This window comes from Trachypithecus francoisi, unplaced genomic scaffold (assembly GCF_009764315.1).
Source record: "Trachypithecus francoisi isolate TF-2019V2 unplaced genomic scaffold, Tfra_2.0 Lachesis_group14, whole genome shotgun sequence".
Classification (NCBI taxonomy): Eukaryota; Metazoa; Chordata; class Mammalia; order Primates; family Cercopithecidae; genus Trachypithecus; species Trachypithecus francoisi.
The window spans coordinates 35,466,565-35,484,498 of record NW_022681459.1 but is presented as its reverse complement, the minus strand read 5'-3'; the positions used below and the strand labels follow the sequence as shown (position 1 = coordinate 35,484,498).

At 48.0% G+C, this 17,934-nt stretch overlaps 1 protein-coding gene across 4 annotated transcripts in view; it reads left to right on the top strand.

The window, feature by feature from the left end:
* The window catches only part of LARGE1 (LARGE xylosyl- and glucuronyltransferase 1), a 645,964-nt gene that overhangs the window by 47,145 nt on the left and 580,885 nt on the right, over positions 1–17,934 (top strand). The window contains exon 1 of one of the 4 annotated variants that reach the window (XM_033232743.1): positions 8,476–8,660. The exons of the other annotated variants lie outside the window; for them this stretch is intronic. The gene's annotated coding sequence lies outside the window, so the exon portion shown is untranslated. Of the gene's footprint in view, positions 1–8,475; positions 8,661–17,934 lie in introns of those variants that run through there. 4 annotated transcript variants of the gene reach the window in all.

Below are 17,934 nucleotides of genomic sequence, written 5' to 3'. Positions count from 1 at the left end.
TGCCGGAGGTGTCAGAGTATGGGACAGGCAGGCTTCTCATTGCCCTTTGTTTCCCACCTCCACCTGCTGCTGACAGGCACTCTCAGGCACTGGCGAGGGAAACTTTCAATTAAACGAAATCAGGCGGCTTCCTCCCACCAAAGTGAAAATGCCCTGTGCTGCCAAGTGCAAGCTAAATTCATCGGTCACCTGCTCTGTGGCATGAGGCATGGCTAGGGCTGCTGCCTGTCAGTTGCTGTGGATTTTAGCACCAGTCACTGCTCAGGAGATGCAGCAGGCATGGCAGGCTAGGGAGGGCCGTCTCTGCTCAGCCTGGAGTCTCCTTGGCATCGTTGGAGATGGGCGTGTGTATTCAGGAGGAGCTTTGCTCTCTCTGTGGCACAGCCCTCTGCCCCCACGGTTCCCCAGTCAAGAGGGACAGGTGGTGGCTGTCATTCTGCAGTTGGCCCTGGCCACAGAGAGATTTGCCAACAATCCTGGGAGGGAGACACCCCCAGCTTCTTTGGCCCAGAGACTGCAGCTTGATCCGTAAAGCCACAAGCAGGCAGTTCCCCCAGCCTGGCTTTCTCTCCAGAGTGGTGGAGGTGGGGTGTGGGTAGAGATACATATTATTACACGAAGGTCAGTGCCCCGGGTCTGAAATTTAATTCAAAAGCTCGAATAAAATTGCCCGTCTGGAGGCAATGGCTCTTATAAAAAGGAAGCCAGTAATATTTAGTATAATCCTAGTGAGTGAGTTGTTGAGCAGCTTATTCTTTGCTGGCCACTGGGGCCTAACCTCATAGAGGGAGTGGTGTATCTCTGGAGCTGGACTGCTTGGGGTGAATCCTGTATCCTCTGCTTAGCCATGTCATCTTGGACGTTTTTCAACTTCGCCAACCTTCTGTAAAGTGAGGATCACAGCAGTCCCTACCTTTTAGAGCTGTGTGAATTATTAATCCATGGAAAGCACTTGGAATAGCGTCTGACATGTCAATGGCTCCATACACGTGTGTAATGTTGGCGGAGTCAGTTACAGTCCTCTGACTGATCTCCTGTGGTGGGTACTTTATTATTCCATGTTTAACAGGCAAGGAAACTGAGGCACAGACAGGCTGAGTTACTGGCCTGAACTTTCACAGACAGTAAGTACCAAGGTGGAATTTGAACCCAGGGGATGCTGACTCCACACTTTGCAGCAATTATTGGGTGGAAATAGTGTCTTGCCCAAGATGTATTACCTGAAAATGAAATATATTTCAAAAAAGATACCCCCAGACTCTAACGCTTGCAGTAAAAACAGGACAAATACTCTTTATTTTATAATCCATTTAAAATAATGAACATAGCTGCAGTTCGTTGAGCAAATTGCTCCATTTCAGCAGCCACATGTTACATTGCCTTTCTGTTTGAGTCATGCCCTGAGACATTTGTGAACAAGTTGTGAGGTCAGATCAAAGCAGCAGCTCCTGTGCTCCTGGAAGAGGAGGTGTCCTGGGGAGTGAAGACAGTTGCAGTAGCCTCTTAGAGAAGTCAAAACCTGAAGACCAGCTTTCTACCCTTTGTCTGCACGAGGTTTCCTTGAGGTGAGGCGTGCCTGTGGACCTGGCCCCTTGAACCTCTAACCTCAGCATGTCTTAGGTCCTGTCCTCAGATTCAGGCAGGCTGTAACAAAGGACTGAGTTAGCCAGGAAAGAAGAGGTTTTGCGTTTGACAGAGGTAGGATGCAAAGAGCAGCCTGCGGAAATAATGTACCATTTTGTCATTTAAGTTCCCTGAGTGGAGGCAGGAGAATAGAGGACAGGAGGAGAAGAATAAAGGAGGAGGAAGGGAGGGAGGGAGGAAGAGAGGGAGGGAGAGAAAATACAGGCAGGTGGGGAGGAAGGAAGAAATGTCAGGGTTGGGAGGTGAGAGGAGAGTGGATGGAGCCACAGTGGAGGAGGAGGGAGAGGAGGAGGAGGGAAGTGAAACCAGTGACTTGGGTTTGGCTTCTTGTGACATGGAGGGGAAGGCAGGGCAGGACCCAAGTGGGAGGCAGATCCTAGGCCTGGTGGAAAGGAGGAGGAGGAAGGATGTGAAGTAGCAGACAGTGGGAGGGTAAAGAATGGCGTATGAATCTGAGAAAGGATCATACAAGTTTTAATGCCGAATTGGTGATGGAGCGTTGTGGATGGGTAAAGGGAGGCACGTTGTTGGCATCTGGTCAGTGGTTGTTTCCAATGCTCTATGGTTGTGACATGCTGCCTTCCTGGGTGGGTGAAGAGGCCGGACCCCAGGCAGACGAGCACACCAAGTGCCACCTGCTCCTTGCTTCCACCCGTCCTGTGTTGCCCGCTGACATCTCAGCTTCCCGGAAGGCCCCAGGAGGGACGTGGCCTTCAGGGCTTTCAGCCGGGGGCAGGAAGTGCTCCATCTGACACCATTCAGAACAGACTATACAAATAACTCCACAGTATGTCTCATTAGGCCGGGAACGATCCAGCTAATCGAGGCGTGCCTTTGTCGTGTGCTGCTCATGCCAGGGGGGTTAAAAAAAGACATACGCCTGATCCCAAGGGCCTTTTGTGGGCAGGGCAGAAATAATAAACCCAAATACAAAGTCAGGCCACCCAGGAATGAGGTGGTGTGCTCTGTCAGGGCCACCCAGCTCCAGATCATCTGGTCAAATCTGCACCCACCCTCCCGGGCCCCCCTCTTGCTAGGGGCGGTTCAGGCAGAGGTGAGTGGGTGTGCTTTCTGGTAAAAGGATCCAATTTTAATGTAAGAGGCTTGTTTATGTGTTTTCCCAGCTAGATCACTTCCATGGCTTTTTATTTATTTATTTATTTTTGAGACAGAATTTTGCTCTTGGCACCCAGGCTGGAGTGCAGTGGTGCAATCTTGGCTCACTGTCACTTCTGCCTCATGGGTTCAAGCGATTCTCCTGCCTCAGCTTCCCGAGTAGCTGGGATTACAGGTGTCCGCCACCATGCCCAGGTAATTTTTTGTATTTTTAGTAGAGACAAGGTTTTGCTATGTTGGCCAGGCTGGTCTTGAACTCCTAACCTCAGGTGATCCACCCGTCTTAGCCTCCCAAAGTGCTGGGATTACAGGCGTGAGCCACTGCGCATGGCCATGACTCTTTACCGTGCTCCAAATTCACTTAGTTTCTGGCTCTTCCTGCCAGCGTGTTCCATAAAACCAGCTCCCAGGGAGCCGGAACCAGTCCTCAGGGTGCCCTGCACTTAGCGTTCAGTCTGTAAATTTTCATGGAACTTGCTTCATAGCTGTAGGAACCTCAGGTTCAAGGGCATAAAGGATGTGCCCACAGCTTGTGTGTTGCTGGTGGAGTGGTGGTGGTGGTGGTGGTGATGATGGGGATGGCGATGATGATGGTGATGATGAAGATGGATAGCAGCTGCTGTGTATTTTCTCAGGAACTGTGTTAAATTCTTTGATGGCAAAGATCGTGCTAGAAATAATAAAAATAATGGATAGCATTGACTGAGTGTCTACTCTGTGCCATGGAAGGTTCTGAGCACTTTTGGTACACTCAACCTGAGAATGACTCTCTGAAGTGGATGCTGGCATGCCCATTTCACAATGCAAGCAATGAAGGCAGTGTCACGTCAGAGTCTGCATTCTTACTGCTAAGCCACATGACAGTCAAGACGGTGTGCTCTGTGTGGAGTGACTAGCCTCTGTGGGTGGACGAGTGACTGACTGAAAGGTTGATGTCAGGGCATGCTCTATTTTGGGTTCTTCAACTCGAAGGAACCCCTTCTGTCACCCCCACCTCCTGCCACCCTAGTTCCTCATTCCTTTCACCAGTATTGTTTTCTTTTGCTGATTTAGAAATAGATTTGAATTCCTGGTGCTGAGACTGTTTAGATGAATCACCATGAAACACTAATCACCATTGCTAGTTAGCCTATGAACTTTAGTGCTTCAAGGCTCTGACCTTAAATTTTTTTTTCTGAAGGTCATCAATTAGCTTTATTTACTTCATTATGGATTAGTAATCATTAGGTGAATATTACCATTTGTTCTGTGGGTCACCAGTGTGGTTCATGCAGTGAAAAAATCAAGTGTTTCAGTGAAAAGTTACAGAGAGAAAGAAAAAAGGAGAGAATAAGGGAAGACAGAGGAGTGCATGTGTGTGTGCGCGCGCGGGGGCGCTTGTGTGCCCACAGGGGAAGGAGGTTGGTAGTAGTGGTGTTTAGATTAGCCTTAAAGTAAGAAGCTTGAAATTAAGGGTAAAGGTCTGGTACCAGATGCTCTAAAGCCATCTGCTATTTACCTGGGCAGATTTCGATTCCTCTGTCCTTTAATAGCATCTCTGTTCTGACTTCAGTCCTGGTACTTACCTGGATATATGGTAATGTGGCCATTTCCATGTCCTTCCAGATGGAGCACCTGCCAGGCTGAGTCTGTGTCTTTTGTATCCCCCTTACCTGACGCAGTGCTGGCACACAATATGTGCTCATTAAATGCTTACTGAAATGACCTAGCACATAAAAGCTTTGTAAGACAGGAGCTTTATTTTACTCTGCCTGCTTTGTACTCTAGACACCCCAGGTATTCTTATTCTGATTTCTGTTGCTGCTATAGAGCTGGGTCAGCCTTAAAATGAATATAAATATACTTTAATTTGAGCTAATGGGATATATGGAAACCACTGCCCATCTGATTAATTTGTTTGTGCCATGAAATACTTTTTTTTTTTGAGATGGAGTCTTGCTCTGTCACCCAGGGAGTGCAGTGGCCGGATCTCAGCTCACTGCAAGCTCCGCCTCCCAGGTTTATGCCATTCTCCTGCCTCAGCCTCCCAAGTAGCTGGGACTACAGGCGGCCACCACCTCGCCTGGTTAGTTTTTTGTATTTTTTTAGTAGAGACGGGGTTTCACCGTGTTAGCCAGGATGGTCTCAATCTCCTGACCTCGTGATCTGCCCGTCTCGGCCTCCCAAAGTGCTGGGATTACAGGCTTGAGCCACCGCGCCCGGCCGAAATACATGTTTGAAGGTGCTTCTGAGTGCAGAGCATTCTATTAGCAGGTGGAATACCAAGTTGTAAAAGAGGCGAGGGATGTGGGCTGCGTCACCAGACCTTCTGAGTTCCATTCGAGATCAGACACTGTTCTGGTCCTAGTGGGTCAGGGCACAGATTCTGGATCTGGATTTGAATCCACATTCTACCCCATACAAGCCTTGTGTCCTTATGCAAATGATTTAATCTCTTTATGCCTCAGTTTTCCCTCCTTTAAAATGGGACAGGCCGGGCGCGGTGGCTCACGCCTGTAATCCTAGCACTTTGGGAGGCCAAGACGGGCAGATCACCTGAGGTCAGGAGTTCAAGACAGCCTGGTCAACATGGGGAAACCCTGTCTGTACTAAAAATACAAAAATTATCCAGGTGTGGTGGTGCACACCTGTAATCCCAGCCACTCAGGAGGTTAAGGCAGGAGAGCTGCTGGAACCCGGGAAGTGGAGGTTGCAGTGAGCTGAGATTGCGCCCCTGCACTCCAGCCTGGGCAAAAGAGTGAGACTGTCTCAAAAAAAACAAAAACAAAAACAAAAACGGACAGTCATGGGGATGTTGTGGGGTTAGGGTTGTTGTGGCAATAAAATGAGTTTGTCTGTAAAGCACTTGGTACCATGTTGATATCTGTCACTGGTATTATTTATTGTTAATGAAGATTTAGTGACTTCATGTGTAAAACCCAACCATGTCAGTACCTGTCTTCATAGAATTGTGGTGAGGACTGTATCAGTTTCCGAAGGCTGACATAACAAACTGGATGGCTCAAAACAACAGAAATGAGTCAATAATGTCTCTCGATTCCAGAGGCCAGAGTTGTGTTGGCAGAGCCATGCTCTCTGAAACCTGTGTCCTTCCTGGCCTCTGCTTAGCTTTTCTTTGGCACTCTGGCTGGTAGATGCATTACTCTAAGCCCCTGTCATCACTGGAACTCTTTCTGTGTGTCTCATCACATGGCCATCATCTTATGAAGACACCAGTCAGACTGGGTTAAGGGCCGACCCTTCTCCAGTATGACCTCATCTTAACTGAATTATACCTGTAATGAACTTGTTTCCAAATAAGGTCACATTCTGAGTGGGGATAGGACTTCAGCACATCTTTCTGGAGGATACACAATTCAACTCATAACTAGGGTGAAATGCAAGACTCCACATGAAGTATTGAACCCAGAACCTAGAACAAAACAGTGCCTTCAACATCAGCGGTGTCTGTTGTTGCTTCTCTGTCCTCCTGATGGCCCTTTGCGGAGTGGCTTTGGGCGGTTCTCTGAACATCTTTGAATTTCCGTTTTCCGTCTTTTCACTGTGATGTGGCTCGTCTTCCAGTGACACTGGATTATGTAGTTTTCCTGGTCTGCGTTTGCCTCATCTCTGAAATGGGGAGAAAGGCGAGCCCATCCCAGAAGGAACCCCCTCCCAGGATGACACGAGGGTACGCACGTATGTGCTGGTGGTCTGGACATGCGAGTGCTTCCCGTGGTTGCTACCTCCTTTTCTGCCTGGTGTTTTCTCGTCCAGTGAGGACAAATGGCTTTTGTAGTTCCCCTGCAAACCACTGCACAGACCCGAGGAGGCTCCTCTTTTCCTTCCCATGGGGTTGGGAAGCTCAGAGGCATGTCCAGATGTGAGGAGGCTTCAATGTTCCAGACCCCTGGGTTGCTTTGCAGTCAGAATGAAAAATACATTTTTTTTTTTTTCCCACTTGGGAGGGAGCTGAACGCATTTGCTACAGACAAGTCTAGATATCTATGGAAACAGTCCTAATTTTAGCCTTGCCATACTTAATGCCAGCTCTGAGAGTGCTGTTTTGGGTCAGAGCCCAGGGAGTAGGGAAGGTGAGTAGGTCTGCAGGGGTCAGATCAAGCAGGGAGTAGCTAACCAACAAACAAGAGGAGGACACAGTAGAAATCTTAAGTGGATCCAAAGGGGCTGGCTCCAAGGGTAAGAGAGGGCCGGAATGATGAGCATTGATCAGAAAGTCGGATTTCAAATGAAAGGGTCTCCCCTTCTTTCCCCCTTTCGCTCTCCCTGTCTACATTCTGCTCATTTTTGGAGCCTCGTTCATGGCCCTTCTTTCCACATCCGCACGTTTGGAATCAGCCAGTCCTGCCCTGAATGCCTAGCATCTTAGAATTCCGTTGAAGTACTAGTGGCTGCCCGTTTAGTTTGGCTGTTAATCCACGTACCTTGCAACCCCCGCTTCCATTTGGTTTCGAGTCCCTCAAGGTCAGCCATGGTCATTGTCGAGTCTGTGTGCTGTGCCTGCCATGGGGTAGACATACAGAGAATGCATGATGAGTTGGGATTTGACATGAGAGGTGATTTCTGGTTGACCAAACCAGGGGGTAGGCAATCACCAGAAAGGGAGGAGTTTAGTGAGGAGTTTAATAAGAAGGAGTTTAATGAGGCACAGAAATGATTTTTGATGGGAGGAATCCACCTGGTTGGGGGAGTGGAAATTGCCTGTAATTCAATTAAGGACAGATTAGGGAGGGCCGTGGGCAAGAGGACGTCATGGTGTGGCAGATGCTGGCTGGGATGGTGAGGGGAGAAGTGAGGGACAGGAATCGTTTTAGGCCACGTGGGGAGCATCACCTAACTTCATTTCAGCCCTGTCCTCCCCACCAGGTGACCTCCTATCAGGAATCCTTGTAGATCAGACACAGGAAGACCCTTACACATCATCTCGTCTTGAAGTGTGATATTCAAGACAGGCATTTTTACGTTAAAACTTGGCTATTTATTTTAGCACATGTCTAAAAACCATATATAACCAGCGTTCCAAACCTGGCGTTCCTCAGGGATTTCTGCTTCCGACGAGGCAGGCTGTGGTAATTCCCTCTCAGTCCCATGGATTCCAGGGTTGCTGTTCCCACACACCCGTGCACATGTGACACCTGGAATGAGCAAAAGGCCTGTTGTCACCATTTGGAACTAAGGCTTATGCAGATGGACGAGGTTGCTGGTATGAATTCTGGCACTGAATTTCCATATGCTTTGTATTCTTTTCAGCAGGATGAAATGCACCATGGGTGTGGGAAAATGGAGCGGGTAGTGTGCTGCAAGAGATCGCAGGGTAGGTGGCACGGATCCGGTGTGGCCCTCTCCTTTTAAATGAGGAGGGCATTGGGCAAGGTGCAGGTAGACCAGGTGGCCCCGATATGGCCCTCTCCTTTTGAATGAGGAGGGCATTGGGCATGGCGCAGGTAGACCACGTGGCCCTGATAGATAGTGCCTGCACTGGTACTTAGCTGCATCTCCTCTTCTTGTCTAGCCGTCTTGGCATTCTAGATGGGACGTGAGCTGGGTCCTACCAAAGACTTGGGCACTTTATTTAAGTTCTCTCATGTAATCCTACTAACAACGTTGTGAAGCATGCACTATTTTTACTTACTAAACAAAAAAGGAGCGATCGGGACTAGAGGACTTGAAATAACTTTCTGAGGCCCAGCCTGCTGGTAAGGAGTAGATCCAGTGATTCAACGTGGCTCCATCCCATGACATTTAGCTGTCAGGGAGCTGCAAACCTATGAAACAGAGCTTTCAGATTTTGGAAATAGAAACGCAGGCAGGCGCGTGGTGCCACTTGCCGCCTCCCGGGAAAGCCCCTTTGTTGTGAATAATAGAACCAGAGCTAGAAGGCACGTTGCTCAGGCCGGCAGGTGAGTCCGAGGGCTGGGGAGAGGGGTTTTCTGGGCAGTGGGACACCTCCCTCTTAGGGGGTTTCGTTTGTCCAGGGCCAGTGAAAGGCTGTTTGGTCCCTCCGCTGAGTGAACAGCCCCAGCCCACAGGATGAGTCAGAGCAGAGTCCAGAATAGAAGCCAGAGGGCATGTGCGTAAAGGCCGTGTTTATCCCAGTCATTTGGATCTTAAGATTCCTGTTCATGATGATGAAGGTTTTATACATAACACTGTTTGCAGACTGTTTTATGATCATTTATGAGTGTTACCTGGCAACCGCTGAGTTAGCCACATGCATCCACCGTGGGGTGATTAACTCTGGACCCACCCAGAGCCCAGTTCATCGCCTGTGCATTATTGAGCCTCCTCCCCACACCCTCATTCATTAATCTATCCATCCGTTCGTTCAGTAGAGCTCTTTTGTCAGACGCCACCTTTGTGGGTAGCTTTATGGTTGGCGTTTTTTTTTTCATTGCTGAGAATATGTCATATGCTGGACGTGTTGGTGTTCCTGTTAGCGTAAGCAATAATCAACCCCTTTAGTGAGACTGTACGCTCCCTGAGAGCAAGGCCTTTGTTCACTTCTATGTCTCTGGTGCCTAGAAGAATGCCTAGCCCATAGTAGGTGCTCTGTGAATATTTATTGGAAAAAAAAAAAGTGAATGGACTGAGTGTTTGCTATGTTTGGGCCTGTGGGAGGTGCTTTCTATAAAAATCTTTCTAATCCCTGCAGCAATCCACACTGCACCATAAGGGTGTCTGTCCGCCATTCTAGGGTTCCATCTGGTAAGTGTTTACCATTATCATAAACATTATTGTGAGTGCTTGCAGAGCCCATAATCCTTATGATGACTGAATAAGGTAGCTACATTATCCCCATCTTACAAATGAGGAAATGAGGCACAGAGAGGTGAAGTAACTCGCCCAAGGTCACACAGACCCTCAAGCTTCACATCACTCCTTCACCTCCATATCAGCACTGTCCTATAGAACCTTCTGCAGGACGGAACTGCTCTCCGTCTGCCCCATCCGATGTAGTCACCACTAGATGTTGGTAGTTACTGAGTACTTGAAAGGTGGCTAGTGCAACTGAGGAGCTGAATTTTTAATTTTGTTTAAATTTAATGAAATCTTTTTTTTTTTTTTTTTTGAGGCGGAGTCTCGCTCTGTCGCCCGGACTGGAGTGCAGTGGCCGGATCTCAGCTCACTGCAAGCTCCTCCTCCCGGGTTTACGCCATTCTCCTGCCTCAGCCTCCCGAGTAGCTGGGACTACAGGCGCCCGCCACCTCGCCCAGCTAGTTTTTGTATTTTTAGTAGAGACGGGGTTTCACCGTGTTAGCCAGGATGGTCTCGATCTCCTGACCTCGTGATCCGCCCGTCTCGGCCTCCCAAAGTGCTGGGATTACAGGCTTGAGCCACCGCGCCCGGCCAATTTTAATGAAATCTAAATAGCCATATGTGAGTAGTGACTCCCATACTGGGCAGTACAGCCCCTATATGTTGTCTCGAAAGAACAATAACAGGCCGGGTGCAGTGGCTCGTACCTATAATCCCAGCACTTTGGGAGGCTGAGGCAGACTGTTTTATGATCATTTATGAGTGTCACCTGGCAACAGCTGAGTTAGCCACATCCATCCACCATGGGGTAGTTAACTCTGGGCCCACCCAGAGCTGAGGCTGGAGGCTGAGGCAGGAGGATTGCTTGAACCCAGGAGTTGGAGACCAGCCTGGGCAACATGGCAAAACCCTGTCTCTACTAAAATTACAAAAATTAGCTGGGCATGGTGGTGTTCATCTGTAGTCCCAGCTGCTTGGGAGGCTGAGATGGGGGGATTGCTTGAGCCTGGGAGGCAGAGATTGCAGTGAACTCAGATCATGCCACTGGACTCCAGCCTGGATGACAGAGCGAGACCCTGTCTCAAAACAAAAAACAAAAAACAGCTAACATTGAATGCTTACTATATACTGAGTATTTTTCAGATGTTTTACATGTAGTAAATGCTTCAAGTTAATCCTGACAACCACAAATGAATTAGCAAGAGTCAGAAGTTAAATACCTTCTTCTCTCTCAAGATCTTATAGCAAGATACTGGTGTAGCTGGATTCTCCCCGAGGATGAATTCTGCCTGGCCCAGAGTTTTAAACTATCACCCTATTTTTCTCCTTATTTTCCCTGTGTACAGCAGTGGATATCACCATGGAAAAGATCTCGTTGTTCATAATATTTGTCAGCCCTAAACACAATGCTACCCGCCACCCTTCTTGGTAAAGAGGTCAACCTATATGCAGGCTTGCGAACTCACTGTTCCAACCAAATGACTCATTTAGGTTGAAAATATTTATTTGTACAAAGTGGAGTTGTGTCAATGTCACTTTGAAAAGAAAAAGACGCCAATATTCCCTACCAGGATGTTCTGTTGTGAAAACAAACAAATGAAACAAAATCTACTTCGAGGTCAGAGTGAGAAGAAGAGAAGGTCCAGCTGAAATTATCTGCAGTCTTGCTGGAGGGAACAAACGGTTGCAGCTTGTGGGTATAGTGACATTTTACAGCTCCCAGCTGTGCCTTCCCTTCTTGAAGATGGGTGAAGGGGAATAGGTTCTGTGCTAGACTTGGGGCTATGGAGCAAAAGCAGAGGGAGTTTGTCCTGCACAGATGTGGAAGCAGAGGTGACTGAATTCTGTTCCACAGTAGAGGTCAGCAGTACTTTATGATAACTGAGCATCCAAACATGTGCTGTCTGCTGGGCTGGGCCTGACACCCACAGCTGTGGCTCTTTCAGAAACTGCGAACCAACCTGGGGTGGGCCAGGGGTCTGGGTCAGGAGCAGAAGTGGGTTAAAGGTGATCGAGAGAGACATGTGAGAGAGTGAGTGAGTGAGAGAGGCCTGCAGGATGAGGCCACATCAGGAGTGCAGTCCAAATATAGGCAGTGATTGTGAAATCCAGGGACTGCAGGCTAAGAGTGCTGTAGATTCTGAAAGTAGGAACAGGGAAAATGTGGCCATGAGCCTCTGGGGAAAGCCCTGTTCTGTGGGCTTTGGCCACTTAAATCTACGTGTCTTCTGCTACTGTGCGCTGACTATCCATCTGTCCATCTATCCATTCATCCATCCATCAGTCCAGCGTTTGAGTCTTTATTCTATGCATGGTATTGGGGATAGTGTGGTAAACAGGGCACCATCCCTACCCTCAAGGAGCTTACAGTCTTGCCTGGTAAAACGTATAGAAGTATGCATTTTTGAAAAAAGTAAAGGAAGAACACTTAGGCGCTCTCCACTCCAAGGCCACCTGCACCTTGCCTGTGTAGCTTTCCCCAGCAACACGAAGCCAGCATTGGTTTCTTTACTTCCCTTCTTGTCTTTATCGTGTATGTGCTTAGTATCTGTATTGTGCTTTGGACTATTTATTTATATCAGTGTAGCACTTTATTACATCTTTCTTGTAAATAACCTTCCTGAACATAGGGGCCTCCGTGTCTTCACTGGGTCCCGGCTCCATGGTAGGCGTTGATGGGGGCTCCAGGATTATTGAAGTAATTGGGAGCCCCTTAAACCTGCAAGGAACCTTAATAGTCCTCAGTGGTCTGAAGGGTCTTCTTGACCTTCCCTGCCTCCCAACTTCCTTCTGTCTCTGTCAGGTCAAGACTTTACTTGCCTGGTAGGTTCTGTACAAACTATTGCCAGGCAATGGAAGAAGAAAGGGGAACTGCACACCTCACTGGAGATGGAAGTTCCGTGATGCTTGTCATAGCTCCATATGCCTCACGTTCACCTGGAAACATGGGAGGCATTAGTTAGGCCAGATTAACAGATGTGGGATGTTGCATAATGACTTTGCCTTCAAGTGAAACTGCAATCCAGTGGGAGCATGCCCCAGACATTGGCCTCCTCAAAACTCTGGGTTACTTTTAGTGTCTTCCAGTTCAGGAACCACGATTTTCAATTTTTTGAAAACGAAAGTACTCCTATCTCCTCTCATTTCTTTTTTTTTTTTTTTTTTTCTTTTTTTCTTGAGACAGAGTCTTACTCTGTCATCCAGGCTGGAGTGCAATGGCACAGTCTTGGCTCACTGCAACCTCCGCCTCCTGGGTTCAAGTGATTCTCCTGCCTCAGCCTCCTGAATAACTGGGATTACAGGTGTGCGCCACCACACCTGGCTAATTTTTGCATTTTTTTTTTTTTTTAAGTAGAGACGAGGTTTCACCGTGTTGGTTAGGCTGGTCTTGAACTCCTGACCTTGTGATCCACCCGCCTCAGGCTCCCAAAGTGTTGGGATTATAGATGTGAGCCACCGGGCCCGGCTTCTCCTTTATATTTCTAATAAAGTTTATCTGAGCTTATAAGGTCTTCTAGAAATGGGGATGGCATTGTCAGCTATCCCCTGGCCCTTCCCCTGAGGCAGGAGACTATTGGGCAAGCTGAGAGGGCAGGGACCCCACCCTCTTGACTGCTAAAGGAAATAAAGATGACAGCATTATTGAGCGCTTCTCTGTGGCGAGTGCTTTGCCTTAATTACCTGATGAGGTTGGATTAACCTCCATTTCAGAAATGGGGGAAGTGAGGCTTGCAGAGGTGACACGCCTGAGATCAAAGAGTGACTGAGTGGCAGAGCTGAGACTTGAACTGTAAACTGTCGGCTCCCGTGTTCCTGTCTGCCACGGTGCTGTGTGAGAAGTGGGAATGGTGAGTTCCCTGCTGAGGCTCAGTATGGAGGCAAACCGCTTTCTGCAACACATCCCTATGCTTTTGGGCAGCTTAATTGACTTCTGTGCCTCAATTTTCTCATCTGTGAAAGAGCATAATAATAATAGTAGACTAGAAATTGGCCAGGCCCTTAGTGAGGACTCAGTGTGTGCTACCTCTGATAGATACTAATATATAGGTGTAGTAGAAACATCAATCATCAATATTGTTTTGACTGCTTTTACCTCTGGTAGCAATTTTGACCATGGACTGCCCCTTTTTTGTTAATAGATTTGTTGGGTCAATGAAAACACAGCTCTCACAAAAAGAGCTTATGTTTTATAACACCAAGCCCACAAACTAATGTCATAATGGCCCACGAGGACACGTAACAGAGCTGGGATGGGAACCGAGGCCTGTCTGGCCTCTGTGTCCCTACACTGTTTCTCCTGGGACCCAGGTGTCCGGCTGGCCCTCCATGTCCTGTGTTCATGGTGATTCTGCCCTGGTGGTCACAGTGTCAGGTACACCCACTCGGAGTGGGTTTATGATACAGTTATGAAGGAGCCCAGGCCTCAACACCGGTAAAGATGAGATTGCAGTGTTGTTCAAGGCCAGGAGCCTCTCTGCTCAGTGACTGCCATCAATCCTCTTCCCTGAGAAGATCGCTTGTATTGTTCAAGATGTTCAGATATAACCTCCCCCAGGAAGCCTTCCCTGATGACATACACACCCCGGTCACAGGCTCCCAGGTGGGGTGAATAGAATCTTCCTTTGCTCCCGTGGCAGCTTACAGGGGCTTTGGCAGGCTTTTCCATGATGTTTTCTTCCCGGGGATTTGTGTAGCTTGTCTTCACCACTTGCCACGAGCTCTCGAGGACAGAGGATGTGTCTGCGTTAGAAACGTCTGGTTCCCGCCGGGCGCGGTGGCTCACGCCTGTAATCCCAGCACTTTGGGAAGCTGAGGCAGATGGATCATTTGAGAGAGTCAGTAGTTCGAGACCAGCCTGGCCAACATGGTGAGACCCTCTCTCTACTAAAAAAAAAAAAATTAGCTGGGCATGGTGGCATGTGCCTGTAATCCCAGCTACTTGGGAGGCTGAGGCGTGAGAATTGCTTGAACCCAGGAGATGGAGGTTGCAGTGAGCCGAGATCAGGCTACTCCAGCCTGGGTGACAGAGTGAGACCTTGTCTCAAAAAAAAAAAAAAAGAAAAAAGAAAAAAAGGAAACGTCTGGTTCCCAAAATCCACTTCTCTTCTACTGAGGACACAGGAATGGCCCCCTTCCCTGCCCCTTTCTAGGGCCATGAGGCTCATTCTGGCTGAAGGGTGGTGAGCAGAAGTGAGTTGCATAATCCCAGTGAAAACATTTATTTGCTGGTGCAGGAGCTCCTGGGGCTGGCGTGAAGTTCTGGGGGGCAGGACAGGAGTGGCACCAAATGCTGCGTAGGAGAGTTCTTCAGATTTGACAGTCATGGATCTTCATGGCAACATGGAGAGGCCAGGCTTGTCTGCATGGCCATTCTGTGGGTGAGGAGCCTGAGGCTTAGTGAGGTTAATTGCTTGTCCGAGGGATCTTGTGCAAATTCCATGGCTTGTTCTATGGCAATATGCTACCATTCGCTGTTGTGATTTCTTGTTGTTGCTGTTAATTGTAGGCTAAGGGTGTGTGCGTGCGTGTGTGTGTGTGTGTGTTTGTGTGTAGGTGGGTGAGGAGTGGGAGTGAGAAACAGCTAGCCGAGTTGCAGTGCTTGGTCCTCTTGCAGAGTGGGTGTTAGCAAAGGCTGGCATGCTTAGCCCAGGTGGTGGCTGCACTCGGCCACCAAGTTAACGGAGGGAAAAACGAGTTAGCTGTTATCTCCTCACAGATGTCAGTTTTCCTTTCATGTGGAGCTTTGGGGAGAATACCAAGATGGAGCTGTGCTTACTGACCTTTTCCTCGCCACACAGATGGGAATAAGGGGAGTGGAAGAAAAGGAGGAAGAAGAGAGGTATGCGAGGCAGAGGCTGCCTGGGCGATGCTGCTTCCTTACCCACTCTCAGCCTAAGGGATCCTTGCCCACCCTAGATTCCAGGATGAAATCTCTCTAGCGACAATGCCCGGGATTGCACTGGGCAGGAGTGCAGGCTTCACCCTCCAGGGACCTTGCTGAGGGTGCATGGATGTGCGGGCTAGGGTCGTGGCTGTGGTGACAGTGCAGTGGGTTATCAGAGAGGCCTCAGGCTGGCCGGGCCCACCGTGTTCCCCGTGCTGGCTCCTGCTTGCAGGCAGTTGCACCATTCTAATTGTTGTGGGCAGCTGGAGTTGAGGACTAGCCCAGGAGGGTCAGGGTAGTGGCCTGGTCGTTTGCACGTGTTGGTCTTGTCCCCACGTTGCTCTGGTGAGCCCTGAAGTCATGTTTGTATGGGCCAGGCATTCTCCTGATCACCGTTGCATGCCCATCCTCAGAAGAGCTCCCTCTGAGGTGCTGATCACACCACCACTTTCACAGTTCAGGACGCTGAGACGCTGAGTGTCAGAGAGGCTAGGTCACTTTGCCGAGGCCACGCTTGCTGCTGAGTAGAGAATCCAGTGTGGAGCCAGGACACTGTGGCCCTGGAGTTCCGAACCACTAGGATTGCCCCTCCAGGCATTTAACTTCTCTGATCACAACTTTATTTCTTATTCTGGAAACAAAGACAGTGGGAGAAACAAATGTTTATTTGAACATCTAAGGTATGCCAGGTGCTATGGCTAGATTGTGTACATTATTTTATTTAAGTCTTATTTCAAGCCTTATTTTAAGTATCAGCTTCTTGACTTAAAAAATTCAAAAAAGGCCAGGCGTCGTGGCTCACACCTGTAATCCTAACACTTTGGGAGGCCGAAGCAGGAGGCTCACTTGAGTCCAGGAGTTCAAGACCAGTCTGGGCAACATAGTGAGACCCTGTCTGTACCAAAAAAAAAAAAAAAAAATTAATTTAACAAAACCTTAAAATATTTTAATTGTAAAATACACATAAGATTGACCATCTTAAATATTTTGGGGTGGACAGGTCAGTAGTGTTAAGTATCTTCAGATTGTTGTGCAGCTAATCTCCAGAACTGTTTGGATCTTGCAGAACTGAAACTGTGCATCCTTTGAACAAGAACTCCTTATTCTCCCCTCCTCCCAGCCCCTGGCAAGCAGCATTCTCTGTGGGCTTTTGTCCTCCAGATACCTTATATGAGTGGAGTCACACAGCATTTGTCCTTTTGTGACTGGCCTATTTCACTTAGCATGAGGTCTGCAAAGTTTGTGTCACGTGGTATAGCGTGTGATGATACTTCCTTCTACTGTATGTATTTGCCACGTATCACATTGGTTTGCCCATTTATCTGTTGTTGGACACGTCCTTGATGAATCTTACATGTCATAGTGGGTTGCTTCCAGCTCCTGGCTACATTTTGTTGATTTCGTGAATCACTCAAGACCAAGAAAACACACCCGGATTTAAGCCCCCCAGTCTCTGTCTGATACCCGATTTCTGACTGCTTTTTACTTCCACGATCCTCCAGCTTTAGGAGTTGAGAAGAATTTTATACTAATATGGCCTTTGTTAAGCCTGAAACTGCTTTGGGCCTGTTGAAAACTCCTTTTTTTTTCTGAGTCACTGCTCAGACAGCACTTCTTCCAGAAGCCTTGTGGGGACCCAGTTTGTACCGCCAGAGGCCACCATGTGAGACAAAGGCTTTTTGTTTCTATCTGTTGGGTGCCCATTGTTTTCCTAGTGTCACTTCTTCATCTGCTGAATCTTCTTCCAAAACTCGTGTGTTTGTTTCCATGTTCTAAAAATGACTATGATGAGATGTCATTCTGAAATTAGGAAGTACAGTAATACAACATTATTATCATGATACAGGTTTGCATTTGTAAGGTGAGCGCCCTTGAGGCTAGTCATTTTTTGTTTTAATTAGCCTTTAAGTTCTGGAATACATGTGCAGAATGTGCAGTTTTGTTACACAGGTATACATGTGCTGTGGCGGTTTGCTGCACCCATCAACCTGTCGTCTACATTAGGTATTTGTCCTAATGCTATCCCTCCCCTAGTCCGCCACCCACCGCAGACCCCGGTGTGTGATGTTCCCCTCCCTGTGTCCATGTGTTCTCATTGTTCAACTCCCACCTATGAGTGAGAAGATGCAGTATTTGGTTTTTCTGTTCTTGTGTTAGTTTGCTGAGAATGATGGTTTCCAGCTTCACCCATGTCCCTGCAAAAGACATGAACTCATCCTTTTTTATGGCTGCATAGTATTCCGTGGTATATATGTGCCACATTTTCTTTATCCAGTCTATCATTGGCATTTGGATTGGTTCCAAGACTTGCTATTGTGAATAGTGCCACAATAAACATACGTGTGCATGTGTCTTTATAGTAGAATAATTTATAATCTTTTGGGTATATACTCAGTAATGGAATGGCTGGGTCAAATGGTATTTCTGGTTCTTGATCCTTGAGGAATCGCCACACAGTCTTCCACAATGGTTGAACTAATTTACACTCCTACCAACAGTGTAAAAGTGTTCCTATTTCTCCACTTCCTCTCCAG